We start from the raw sequence: 12,122 nt of genomic DNA, 5'->3' as shown, positions 1-12,122 counted from the left end.
TAATGTTAGATCCTGCTCAGGTTGAATCAGGAAGACCCCATTCTGAATGCACATGCACACACACTGCCTTGATACTGCCGCCCAGAACAGAACTCATTCCGCACACAAATGAAAAAAATTAGAACACTGGCTGCAGCATACACAGCACATGGTGAGGCATGACAACTCAGGCAAGGTGGGACGCACAGAGCAAGGCTGACTATTTGAGTCTGGAGAGTTTGGCCCCCAGGTGCTGCCGGCCCCCAACCTCTGCCACTCTACTGAGTCAGCCTGGCTGGTTTCTCCTCCTTGTCCCCTCACCGCCACACTAGTCCAGTACTTCTTCCCTGCCCCCAAAACACAGTGCATGCAGTGCCAGCCTTCCCCAGTTCCCAACAGCCCACTGCACTGTACCAGTCTTCTTCTCCCCAGTCCCACAGCCCCCATCTGAGCTCCTCTGAAGGAGCCTGTTGCCAGCAAGTGCCACTACCCCAGCACTTCTCCTTCTAGTGGATGACAGACCCCAAGGCAGAATGACAAGTAGTGAGTCATCATGGAGGCAAAAGAGGCACACACTGGAGAAGGAAGGGAAGAGATAAACCGAGGAGAGGACGGTGAATAAGGGCCCTGGGGGATTCAGGAGGCACTGATTTCTAAGGGTTAGGAGGAGGGCTTCTGCTTTGAGGCATGTTGTTTTGGAATTCTTGATCTATTTACTGATATGTTGAGAACAATATAACAAGACTATGTTGAGAACAATAACAGTTAAAATATGTTGATAATATTGAGAATTTGTTCTTTAAAATATATAGTTTTTAAAATTCAGCCTTTCCTTTGGTATATTCTGAAGTAAAAAGTAGTGCATTCCACTAATATAAGTGACAGGATTGTCAATGCAAAATTTGGTAGCCACAGGTTTTCAGGAAGCATGCTGTTCAGTAGAGATGTGCAAATTGATTTGAGTCAAATTAATCTGAGCTCTAATCAGGCCAATCCGAGTGATTCAAGCTCAAATCAAATCACCTTTAGAATAAAGGGCCTGATTTGAGTTTGAATCAGATCGACCCTGATTCAAGCTTGAATCGATTTGAGTGATTCAAGCACCATTCTGGTGGGCTTTTCCCCTAGGGGTGTGCAGAACTTGTTCGAATCAAACCCAGTTCAGTTCAAACCAGTCCAGTTGACTGATTTGAGGTAAACCGACCCGGCGCCCGCCAAAAGGGTGTTGGTCCAAGTTCGAGCCAAAGCAGGCCCAGTTCAGATCAAACTGATTCAGGATACTTGTAAAGGGGAATTCAGTAAGGATCTCAGATTGACAAAGCCAGAACTTGGGTGCCTGCCTGCCTTCCTTTAGTTGTGGTTTGGTCTGTGAGATGGTGTTCTGGCAAGAAATGGACAGTGGCAGCTCAGTGCGCTCTCTCTCTCTCATTCTCACTGTAATAGTTTTTGCTGATTGCTGAAACAAGCTCCATGTCCTGCCTTGAGACTAAATTGTGTTTCACTCACTGCTCTGGTCTGCTCTACAATCTGCATTGCAAGGTATACTCATTCAAAATGTGGCTGAAGAAGAAATTTTAGTTGAGCTTATGGCAATGCTTGCTGGCTGCTAAGGGCGCTGCTGTGGCAGCTATTGCAGTGCTAGAAAGAAATGCAAGGAGTCATAATTGTATGTGAGAGAGCAATTTGTGCCAATGATGTTACTGCAGCGCAGGCACTGTGGCTGGCAGTGGATTATGGGTCAGTGATTCTTTTTTGGACTGTATTTGGCAAAATATGGTGGTCTGTGTTGGGAGGGACTATGTGCTTTTGTTTTGCAGTGTTTTTCAAGGCAGGGTTGCAGAATTTGTACCCTCTGTTTGTATTGGCCATAGGGAACAATGGGGAACTTGAAACACGCAACTGATCCCCATGGGTAGGTCCAAGGGACACCAAAGTGGGTTGGATGGTACAGCATGATGGGTGCTACCTACCACCCAACCCACAAAAGAAATGGGCAAGCAAGCAATTTTTACAATTTTTTTTAACCTTACCCCAAACCCCCATAGAAAGGTTAAAACATTGTTGTAAGTCACCCACTTGCCCATTTCTGTTGTGGGCAAGGTGGTAGGTAGCACCATCATACCATACCACCCAGCCCACTTTGTCTCCCTAGGACCTACCCATGGGGAATAATGGGGGTGATTCAAGTTCCTCATTGTTCGCTACAGCCAAATCACTCAAATTGATTTGAGTTTATTCATTGAAACAGTAGATATGGAAATTTTCTCACGGTTACAGTACTTAAATATTATCAACACAGGTTTCTACTATTTAAGTACTGTAATCCAGAGTTGCCAGAACCTAAAGGGTATACTCGTGGGTCAAATGGGCCGTAAGCCAGAATTTGGCTTTTTAAAAGCCAAATCTGGTCACCTAGCTGTAATCTCGAACAAATTTATTCCTTTACCCTCAGAATTGCCCTACACCCCCCAAGTCAGCAGTTCCTGAAGCTTAAAATTTTTCTGGAAAAATATTTCATTACAAAAAACTTAATATGATTTTGCCACAATGGATTGAGAGAATTAAAAAGCAAGTATCCCTTCAGTGGTAAAGCAAGGACCAGAATAGACAGAAAATGCAGCCTTCCCATTCATAATGAAAAATATTTAACTATTTGGAGGAAAGATCAGAATATTTCTGCCGCAGATAATATTTTTGAAAAGAATAATAGAAAATCCTTAAATAATCAAACCATTTTCTCAATATATAAAGTTATTCAACTTTCTTACACTTGTAAACATTCATTTTTAACAGAGACAGTTATGAAAACAGAACATGAGAAAAATTACTTAGACTCTTTAGTCAAAATAGAACTATAAAAAGAAAGTAATGTAAATTAATTGCCTCACAACGTTTGAAAGAACATGTGATATAAATGGTCACTCACAAGATCGATGAAAGTTGTTTTTGTTTCAGTTACTTAAGGTTAATCACTGCACATGTCACAAGTAAGTCGTGTGTGGTATTTGTTATTGTGGACTTCCTATTGGACCAGCAAGACATTAGAGCTATGAGAATCCAGCAGATGCCATCTAGCATATCACAGCCAAGCTAGGGGTGATCATTGCACTTCTATTTTACGTACTCCAACTGCCTGAGCTCTGCAATGTGTTTGGATTTAAATTCTGAATTTCAAACAGTATGGACATTTACTTTCCAACTTAATTCAGTTTAACTCAATGGCTACCAGTCCTTGCTTCTGGAAAGTTCTGGAAAGCTAGTCAGACCCTATGCAAGTTTATTCAGAAAAACCCCACTTTGTTTAATGAGACTGACTGCCCAGTAACTATGCATAGGATTTCAGACTTAGCCTTCAAAAAAGCCATCTTGTTAAATGTACCCTTGCATGTGTACAGAAAGTGCCAACCAGAAATATATATTTTGTCTGAGACAGAATTAAGCATGGGGGCTACACAGTCAAAGGCTTTGGATTATGCTCCCATGTTATAAATGCAGCACATCAGATGTGTATTTGTTATAGTACCAGTAAGTATGCATGCTTGTTCAGGAATGCCAAAATGAGAAAGCAATCCACCTTCATCACCCCATATGAACCATTTAGAGGCTATTCACACACACGTGCAAAACCGGACTAAGGGAGCCCAGCCCGGTTTTGCACTCATGTGAACCACCAGGATCAGGCCAATCTCGGCAGCAACATGGAGGCAAACCCACCTAAATAGCCACCCTTGAAAACAAGGTTAAGGGATAATTTGCAAAACTTAACTATTGAAAAGACAAAAATGAATTCTATGCAGGCTCTTTCGTCGGAATGGGCAATAAAACCTTCTTGGTTTCAATACTTACAACTAAGTAGCATGGTTCAGAAAAAATGTGTTGTTTTTTTTAAAGGTGGTAGCCTCAGAGATCTGACAGAATTTGAAATAACAACTAAAAATACCAAACATTTACTGGGTATTATATATAAGTAGTTAGTGAAGTATGGTTCAGAATCAGAACAAGTGGAAGATTGTATGATTAAATGGATGCAGAATCTGAACAAAACAATAGATATGCAACAATGGGAATTTCCATTGAAAGTCAATATTAAATTTACAGCAAATACTACTCCTAAGAGAAAATTGGGATAAAATGTTTTTTCGTTGGTATATGACTCCAATGATTATTTCAAAGATAGATAACCAGTATCCCCTTAACTGCTGGAAACCTTTTACCATATGTGGTGGACATGTCCTAAAGCTCAAATTTTGGAAGTTAATTCATAGTAAGATGCAGCAAATGTTAAAAATAGATTTTTGCTTTGCACCAGAGATCTTTTTGTTAAATATTACTAAACCATATATACCTGCAGAATATACGGAGTTATCTTTATATGAGATAACTGCTGTAAGAATTCTTTATGCTGCCTATTGGAAAAACCATAGTTTACCGATGCTAGAGGAATGGTATCTTAAACTCTGGGATTGTGCTCCAATGGCTAGGATTACTTCAAACACAAAAAACAAATCAGAGGATACATTTCATGTTACTTGGGAACCTTTTATACATTACAATGTGTAATGGGGCAGATTCCTCACCCGAGATTTGGATTTTCTTTGCTAATGAATCCATGAAGTGGTATTTTTTAATATCAGCATGGTTTAATCATGATAATAATTTACTTAACTGGAGATTTTATTCAGATACTTTTAAATGGTGGCTTTAATTAAATATGGTGGTTTAGATAGATGCTGATGTGACAGAGTTGAGTCCTGCGTTGATGTATAAAACGTGAGATGTTGTGTACTGCATTTAACTTTTCTCTCTTTTTTGTATTTTTCTCTTTTTACACTCATTTAATAAAAACTTTAAATTAGAAAAGAAAAGAAGGTTAAGGGAACAAGTGCTCCCTTAACCTCATTTTTTAAATTGTCTGGCAGCCATGGCTGCTTGCAGCCATTGCTGCCAAACTGCAGAGAGCCCGTGGAAGGGGGGTCCCCATGATGTACTGCAGACGCGCATGGTACGCCATGGTATTTCCGGGGGCCGGGATGACACATTCTGGCCCTCCCAGCTGCCTCGGCGTGCAGGGAATCATCTGGGCACACAGAGTGCGCCCAACAATGGCACCTTGATCGTCTGCAAAGAACCCGCCTTTTAACCCGCCTTCCCTGCATCCTGATCTGGAGCCCTTCTCACGCATTGTGAGAAGAGGCTCAGGTTGAGACGTTTCAAGACCAGGATCCAGAAAGCATTGTACATGCATGCGAAATGTTTGTGTATTACAGCATGCTGCTCTGAAGGGCCCCATTGGTTGAGGAAGCTTTTCAAGGGGCATGGGACTGAATGAGCTAAAGAGTCCAAGTGCAAAACACCACACATAGCACTATGGATCCTGGCCAAGGCAATCTTTAGAGGAGCTTAATCCTATAGATCCATACCACTGCAATTGATGGAAAGGTCACTTACAGCAGGCAAGAAAGAAAATCTCTTTTGCAATACTGCCTGTCAGCTGAAGTTAGCTTAAAGTCGTAGCTGGCTCTACACTGGCAAAAAGGTCACTAGGATGGCACATAAGTGGGACTTGAACTTGCCACTACCTTTTATTGGCTTGCACATTGCCATTGTGCCACTTCTGTCAAGAAAGGGCTATCCTTGGAAGAGAAACACTGATATACAGTGTGCAACACTGTGAGGTGGCACAATAGCCATTGCACACAGTTCTACATACATAAAGTTTGTACAATCCCCTCATAGAGGCAAACTGCATCTTACATGCATAAATTACTGTTTCTGAAGCCAAGAAATGCCTGTTTAGAGGAAAATTTTAGCCACCACAGTTCCTGACCTAAGAAGCTAAATATTTAGATTAGAAGTATGAGAATATGACAGAGGTGGCAAAACAAAGAATAATTTCTTGTGCAAGACTAAAGACAAGAAAACAGCTGAAAGTTACCTTTTTCCTTGCTGAAAAGCCATTCACCATCTGTTTTAGTCACAGATGACTTTCACTTAATCATTAAGCACCATGTTTACATAGAGCCAGGGCTGCTTATGATGGACCAAATACATACAAGACGAATAAAGGCATACACTTTGGGAGACCTGCTGTTCTGTGCTAGTTCAGCATAATTACCTTGCCTTTAACAGCAAGAACCAGAGTGCTAAACTGGAATTAATTAGCAGCAAGTAATCCACTGTCAGCGTGTCATTATGATAGAGGCCAACATAACAATTTCCACATATTTTACTGTATCTTGAGCAGGCAGGCAACCAGTAATTAGTACTGAAAACAATAATGGAACCGAGGAAACTTGAATACATTAACTCCTTCAAGAACAAAACTAGTGACATTTTTCACCTCTTATAGCTTTATAAGGGAACTGGAATCACTCCATCCTAAAGTTCTATGAACAAAACAATTTTACAATAAGTAAGTTTTATAACTGACCTACTGCACAATTCTCTTTTACTTGCACATTTCAAATGCCCAGAATGAAAGATTAGTAACCTCTTATTTAAGAGGACAAGAGCTTAATAAGCAATTACTTTACAGTATTTTCAGTTTGCTATGCTTACCTGTAACCCAGTAAAATGAGTTGGTGACAGCTGATCCTTTCATTACTACCAGTTTTGACCAATCACAAGAAATGTGCTGTGTATATATACTTGTTTACAGAAGTGGGTTCCAAATGGTGTTGCTGCTGTTTTTTGCTGTGGTTAATTGGATTTGTGAAGGTAATCTGGGAGGAGCTACTATTTTTCCTCCTCAGGCTACATGTGGAATTCCAAAGGAGCTATGCAGATAAGGACCTCATCTACAGTTTGTGTATGCCTAAGTCCATATTTTGAATGGTTTTAACTAAACAAAATAACCGGATGCAATATTCTTCCTTGGGGTTTTGTTTTATTTTAGTTCAAGTCATTACAAATTATTATAGAATTAAACCATATATTTACTCCAGTACTGTTAGATCTACAACCATCCCTTTAAACCCCTTAGAAATAAAGTTAACAATGAAAGGGTGAATGAGGTTAGCATTAATTTTTAAATGTACAGTTGTGCATTTTAAAAGTGATAATTTTCACACACATTTATCTGCTTTTGTGATTTTTAACAGTTTAGCAGACAGAACAGTTGACTATACTCTGAAGTGTCCCTGAAATAAAGAAACAGGGGCTTTAAAGACCTTTATAGTTCCTGAAATAAAGAAACAAACTTTTCTACACAATTTTGACTGCTTTTATATTCACTATGGCCTAATCCTTTTCTGGGTTACGGCCCATTTGACCCACGAATATACCCCTTAGGTTCTGGCAACCACCAGTACAACTGCAGATACAGAAACCACAAATATTGAGTCATTCTACCGATGAAGAATTGGGCGTTAAACTGATTTTTTATTGTGGAAAACTTCATTAAAATATCAAATTCCAGGTGTGTGTGTGGCGGGGGGGGGGAGAAGCTACCTACCACATTTAGCTGCTCCCTCAAGACACACTGTGCCCTGGAATGCCCCCACATCAGCAAAAAATTGTCAGGGTTTTTTTCTTTTTCAAAAAAGGAACCATTTTGAGGCTCCAAAACACAAAATGGCAGCCAGAAAATACCTTCCAGCCACCCTCGACCTGCGGATACATGAGGTCGACTGTTTTCCCCTCCCCCCCCACCGCACATGCCAAGGTCTGGTGTCTATTACCCAATCGCGGATACGTGAATCCGCGGATGTTGAATCCATAAATATCAAGATCCTCCTGTATTCACAGAATTTCTCAGCAAGAAATATATTTTATATTTACACAGACAAGAAGGTTCCAAAGGCAGCTATGCCTGAGGTCTAAACCTGCAACCTAATTAAGCCTGGAAAATATTGTGTTGGCTACGTACTGGTCTTTGATTAGCCAGAAAAGACATTGGGGAAAAGACAGAAAAGACATTTGCAGCAGAACTAAAATGTTGGTTCATTCCAGGACTAGAGACATCTAATGTGCATAATCAGAAAAATTTAGAAATTAAGTGGGGGAATCCAGCAGTTATTTATTGCCTCTTGCTCTATATTATATTTAAATAATACATAAAATAAAGTTAAAAATAGACCTCATTGCTTCTGAATTGCAAAATTTGTCTTATACCTGTGGGAAAAGGAAAAGGCATTTGTCAAGGATTACAACCAAGATCATACCATAGAGGCCTGCTGAAGCCCTGCTAAAACCACAGCATGGAAGCGGTGTGTCGCCAAGGTGGCTTGTTTCCAAAGTGTGCAAATTACAGACAGCTTTCCCGCTCTTGGTGCTTTCCAAGACAGCCTGCTAGAAATAAGCTAGCAGGAAAGAACCTAATGACTTTTCTTTGCCCGAAAAGGAATTCACAAACATTTATTTGTTTTACATGCTATTATCTTAGTTATTTTAGAAATTTATTGCCTCTCTTCAGTCCACCACCAGGGTAGCTTACAAGAAAGTGTGAATTTAGTTAATTTTTAAAAAGAAAGAAATAGCAAAAAGTGAGGCTTTAAGAAAAGACTACTTCTGTTCTCATGTTCACCTTAAAGGGACACTGGGAGGACATCCTACACAGACTTGTACAGTGCATGGTATGAATGGTACACAGAAAAAAAATTGGAAAGAACTGACAGGAACCCTATTAAAGTAGCCCCAGGGGTGTAGCTATAATTGAGTGGATGGGTTCAAAGAATCCAGGACCCCCAGCTCCACCCCTGCCCCTCCTGTTTTCTTCATTATCTCCCTCACTCTGAGGGGCCCCCAGGGAAAGGGTGAACACAGGCTCCCTCTCCCCTAGCTACACCCCTGAGTAGCCCTATGTGAACAGCCTCTAGGTTTCTTTGAATTATCTGTATTGCACATATCTGGCTAATATATTACCTCATAACTCACTCTACTTTACCCATTAATTCCTCAGTTAAGGTTGCCATCTGGGAAAGGCCCATTAGATCATTGCTGGTTTCCCCCCCCAGCTACACTCCTTCGAACAGCAACAGCAATAGCTACTGGGAATAGCCTCCCATATGTCCACATGCCCCTGTGAACTAACTGTACCCTTCCCTACCATTGCTGTTGATAAGAAACTGTATATCTCATCATCTCAGAAGTGCAGATATGCAAAACAGCGAGATGGCTAGATAGATATGCTGCATGTTGAATACTTAGTTTTGCCTGCAAGGCAAAGGGGTGCCTTCCTACCCTGCCATACTGTACTTCATTCCTCTGTTAAGAATTACATGGTATTTCTATTTGTTCACAGAATTACTGAGTATCTATATTATCATACATGAAACAGCTCTCTTTAATTAGGGTGACATCCCTCATTTCCTATAGGCAGAGCCCAGGATCACAGATGCATGAAGTATACTTACATATTTGAAACTGGTGGTAATAGTTTGAAATAGTTTGAGATAAGTGTTTTGGATGAGGTTTTACTTTCCAGGACACACACACACACACACCACCTGTTTCTATTGCCCCATTTCCATCTCTAATCAAACAGATTTTGCACGTTTTTGAAACACAAAAGCCTGCGATAACGGTTTATCAGAGCAAAGGTGGGGTTAGCAGATACACCCTGAGCTGCGATTCCTCTTTTAAACTGCCAACAGCTTCTTAAGAACCTCGCAACTGGTTCCAGCTTTTCTTCTTCGCTGAATAATTCAAAGGGCAGAGGGGGCGGGCGAGAGGCGTCCTTCCATTCACATGTGCCCCTGTTTGAACACACGTTTAGGAGCACCCCCTGCCTAGAAACGGAACTAGCTAAACCCACAGGCTGGCTGTTCGCCCCCGTTAGATGCCAGGCGACCCTCCCGACGGGTCCAAAGGATGAGCGGACAGAGCTGTCTGGTCACCGTCTGCGAGCTACGCCCGCCCTGCAGCATCCATCACAGGCCACCTGGGAGCCCCAAAGGAAAGGGAGGGAAGGATCGCCGTTTACAGGGCGAGGAGGAGGAGGAGGAGGGAGCGAGCAGGGGCTGCTGCGAGAACAACGGGGGGGGGGGCAGAGAGGCCGGCCCCGCTGCAGACCGAGGGAGGGCGGTAGGAGAGCCCTGGAGCAGGGACACCGAGGCGGGGGTGCCCAAGAAGTCGGGGGCGCACTGACGCTGGGCAGCATTTGGGTCGCTGGGAGAGACCCAGGGGCAGAAGCAATGGGCAGCCCTCGCTCGGGATGCGCGGAGGACAAAAGGGAGCCCGAGGCGAGGCGAGGCGAGGCAGGGGGAAACCAGGCGCCAAACGACAGACTAACCCACCTCGTCACTGCCACCTGAAAACACACCCGTCCGCTACTCCTGCGCCTCCTCTCTGAGCCAGGCCGGGCCAGCATTGGGGAAGGCCCGAGGGAGGGGCGGGACCGTCCCGCCTCCCAGGCGGGGGTGACCACAGGAGGCAGAAAGCAAAGCGCCGGCCGCTCGCCGGAGCCAAGGCAGCGGGAGTGCGCCTGCGCAGCTCGGAAGCGACAGCCTTTGGTTGGGCCAGTTGCTAAGGCGATAGTGGCGGGAAATTGGAAAGTGGGAGGAGGGAAGGGGAGAGGCTCCGAGGGAGGAGCAGGCTGGCCCTGCACTGCAGCTTGGATTGTTTGTGGGCGGGGTGTGTGAGCGAGCGAGCGGCTGCCGGCCTCGCTCGGGGATTTGCAGGGTCCCTGCTTTCTCGGTCCCCCGAGGTCGCTCCTCAGAGAAAGGTTCGCGTTTAAGCATGCACCTCAAGTTGAACTGTCCTCCTGGTTGCCCTGGGAAGAGCAGGTCTTGGGTTTCGTTTTGCCTTGGACCTCTTGGGGTCTCTGCAGTGCTGAAGCTTTCACAGCTCCTTCAACAACCAGCTTCATAGTAGTAACAGTAGCTGTAGCACGGAGCACTGACCTTGGCAATTTGGAAATGATGGTCACTTGATGTTAAGAGTGTGGAGTGCACAGCCTTCTTTAGCTCTCAGCCACCTGCAAGGATGTTGCTACTGTGCGCGCGCTAATAAATGAAGATTATGCAGGTGTTCAGATCTATACGTTTATTTATTTTATCATTTATTCTAGATCAGGGTGGCAATCAGCCTACAATATTCTACTACTATCTAATACTCTACTAATTTTTTGTCCAAAGCTGGTGCTCACGGTAGTAGGTGTAGTGTTGGTGAGTCCTTGATATGGTAGCTGGCTTTGAGGGATGGAAATACTTGCTTCTAGAATCTGAAAATATGGTAGGGATGCATTTTGTTTATGTATAATGTGTTTGTGTGTGTTACAAACATAGGAAGCTGCCTTCTACTGAGTCAGACCGTTGGTCCATCTAGCTCAGGATTGTCTACACAGACTGGCAGCAGCTTCTCCAAGGTTGCAGGCAGGAATCTCTCAGCCCTATCTTGGAGATGCCAGGGAGGAAACCTGGCACCTTCTGCATGCAGAAGCTCTTCCCAGAGCGAACCCATCCCCTAAGGGGAATATCTTACAGTGCTCACATGTAGTCCCCCATTCAAATGCAACCAAGGTGAACCCTGCTTAGCAAAGGGGACAATTTTTGCTTGCTACAAGAAGACCAGCTCTATAAACATTTGAGAATCAATAATTTGTGAGAGGCAGAAACAGTCTCCAAGCTTAGGGTGAAACTGAGGCAGAATTAATCTCTGCTGAAATTAAAAAATTTTAGATTAAAAGTGTGTGCTCCTGGGCTCCTACCACATGAAGGGGTTTTGTCACCCAAACCGTCTGAAACTGCCATCTTTGACTTAATGAGTCTCCAAGCTTGTTATTCTGCTGCACAGGATGTTTTGTAGAAATTGCAGCAAAACTGCCAAATTCTGAACTTGTCTATCACTGTAGAATAAGAAATATGTCAAAATCTCTAAAAGGAATTTGAAAATGTAATAATTTACTATTTATTTATTTATACATGTTTATCTTGCCCTTTCTCCATGGAGTTCAGGGTGCTTTATCCTATCCCCTTTATCACCATCCCCTTTATCCTATGATTGGTTTTGGTTGCATGGTGTGCATGTTTTTTTGGGTTTTTTTAAATTCATGTTTTATACATTAGGATAACGGATAGTGACTCACCTAAGGTCACTCAGTGAACTTTGTAGCTAAGCAGGCAGTTGATCCCTGGTCTATGTTCACCATTCACTAGAGACAAACTCCTATATTAGGAATAAATAGTTAAAAAAGAATACAGTGA

The 12,122-nt window shown here is 42.8% G+C and overlaps 1 protein-coding gene across 4 annotated transcripts in view; it reads right to left on the bottom strand.

Moving 5' to 3' along the window:
* PTPDC1 (protein tyrosine phosphatase domain containing 1) overlaps nucleotides 1–10,407 on the bottom strand; it is a 47,724-nt gene extending 37,317 nt beyond the window's left edge. For 2 of the 4 annotated variants that reach the window (XM_053297328.1, XM_053297331.1), the window contains exon 1: nucleotides 10,215–10,407. The gene's annotated coding sequence lies outside the window, so the exon portion shown is untranslated. Of the gene's footprint in view, nucleotides 1–9,332; nucleotides 9,849–10,214 lie in introns of those variants that run through there. The other 2 variants (XM_053297329.1, XM_053297332.1) reach the window with 2 other exon arrangements.
* Nucleotides 10,408–12,122: the final 1,715 nt, after the last annotated feature.

This window comes from Hemicordylus capensis, chromosome 2 (assembly GCF_027244095.1).
Source record: "Hemicordylus capensis ecotype Gifberg chromosome 2, rHemCap1.1.pri, whole genome shotgun sequence".
NCBI lineage: Eukaryota > Metazoa > Chordata > Lepidosauria > Squamata > Cordylidae > Hemicordylus > Hemicordylus capensis.
Note: the sequence above shows the minus strand (reverse complement) of the source record. Positions and strands in the feature narration are given on the sequence as shown.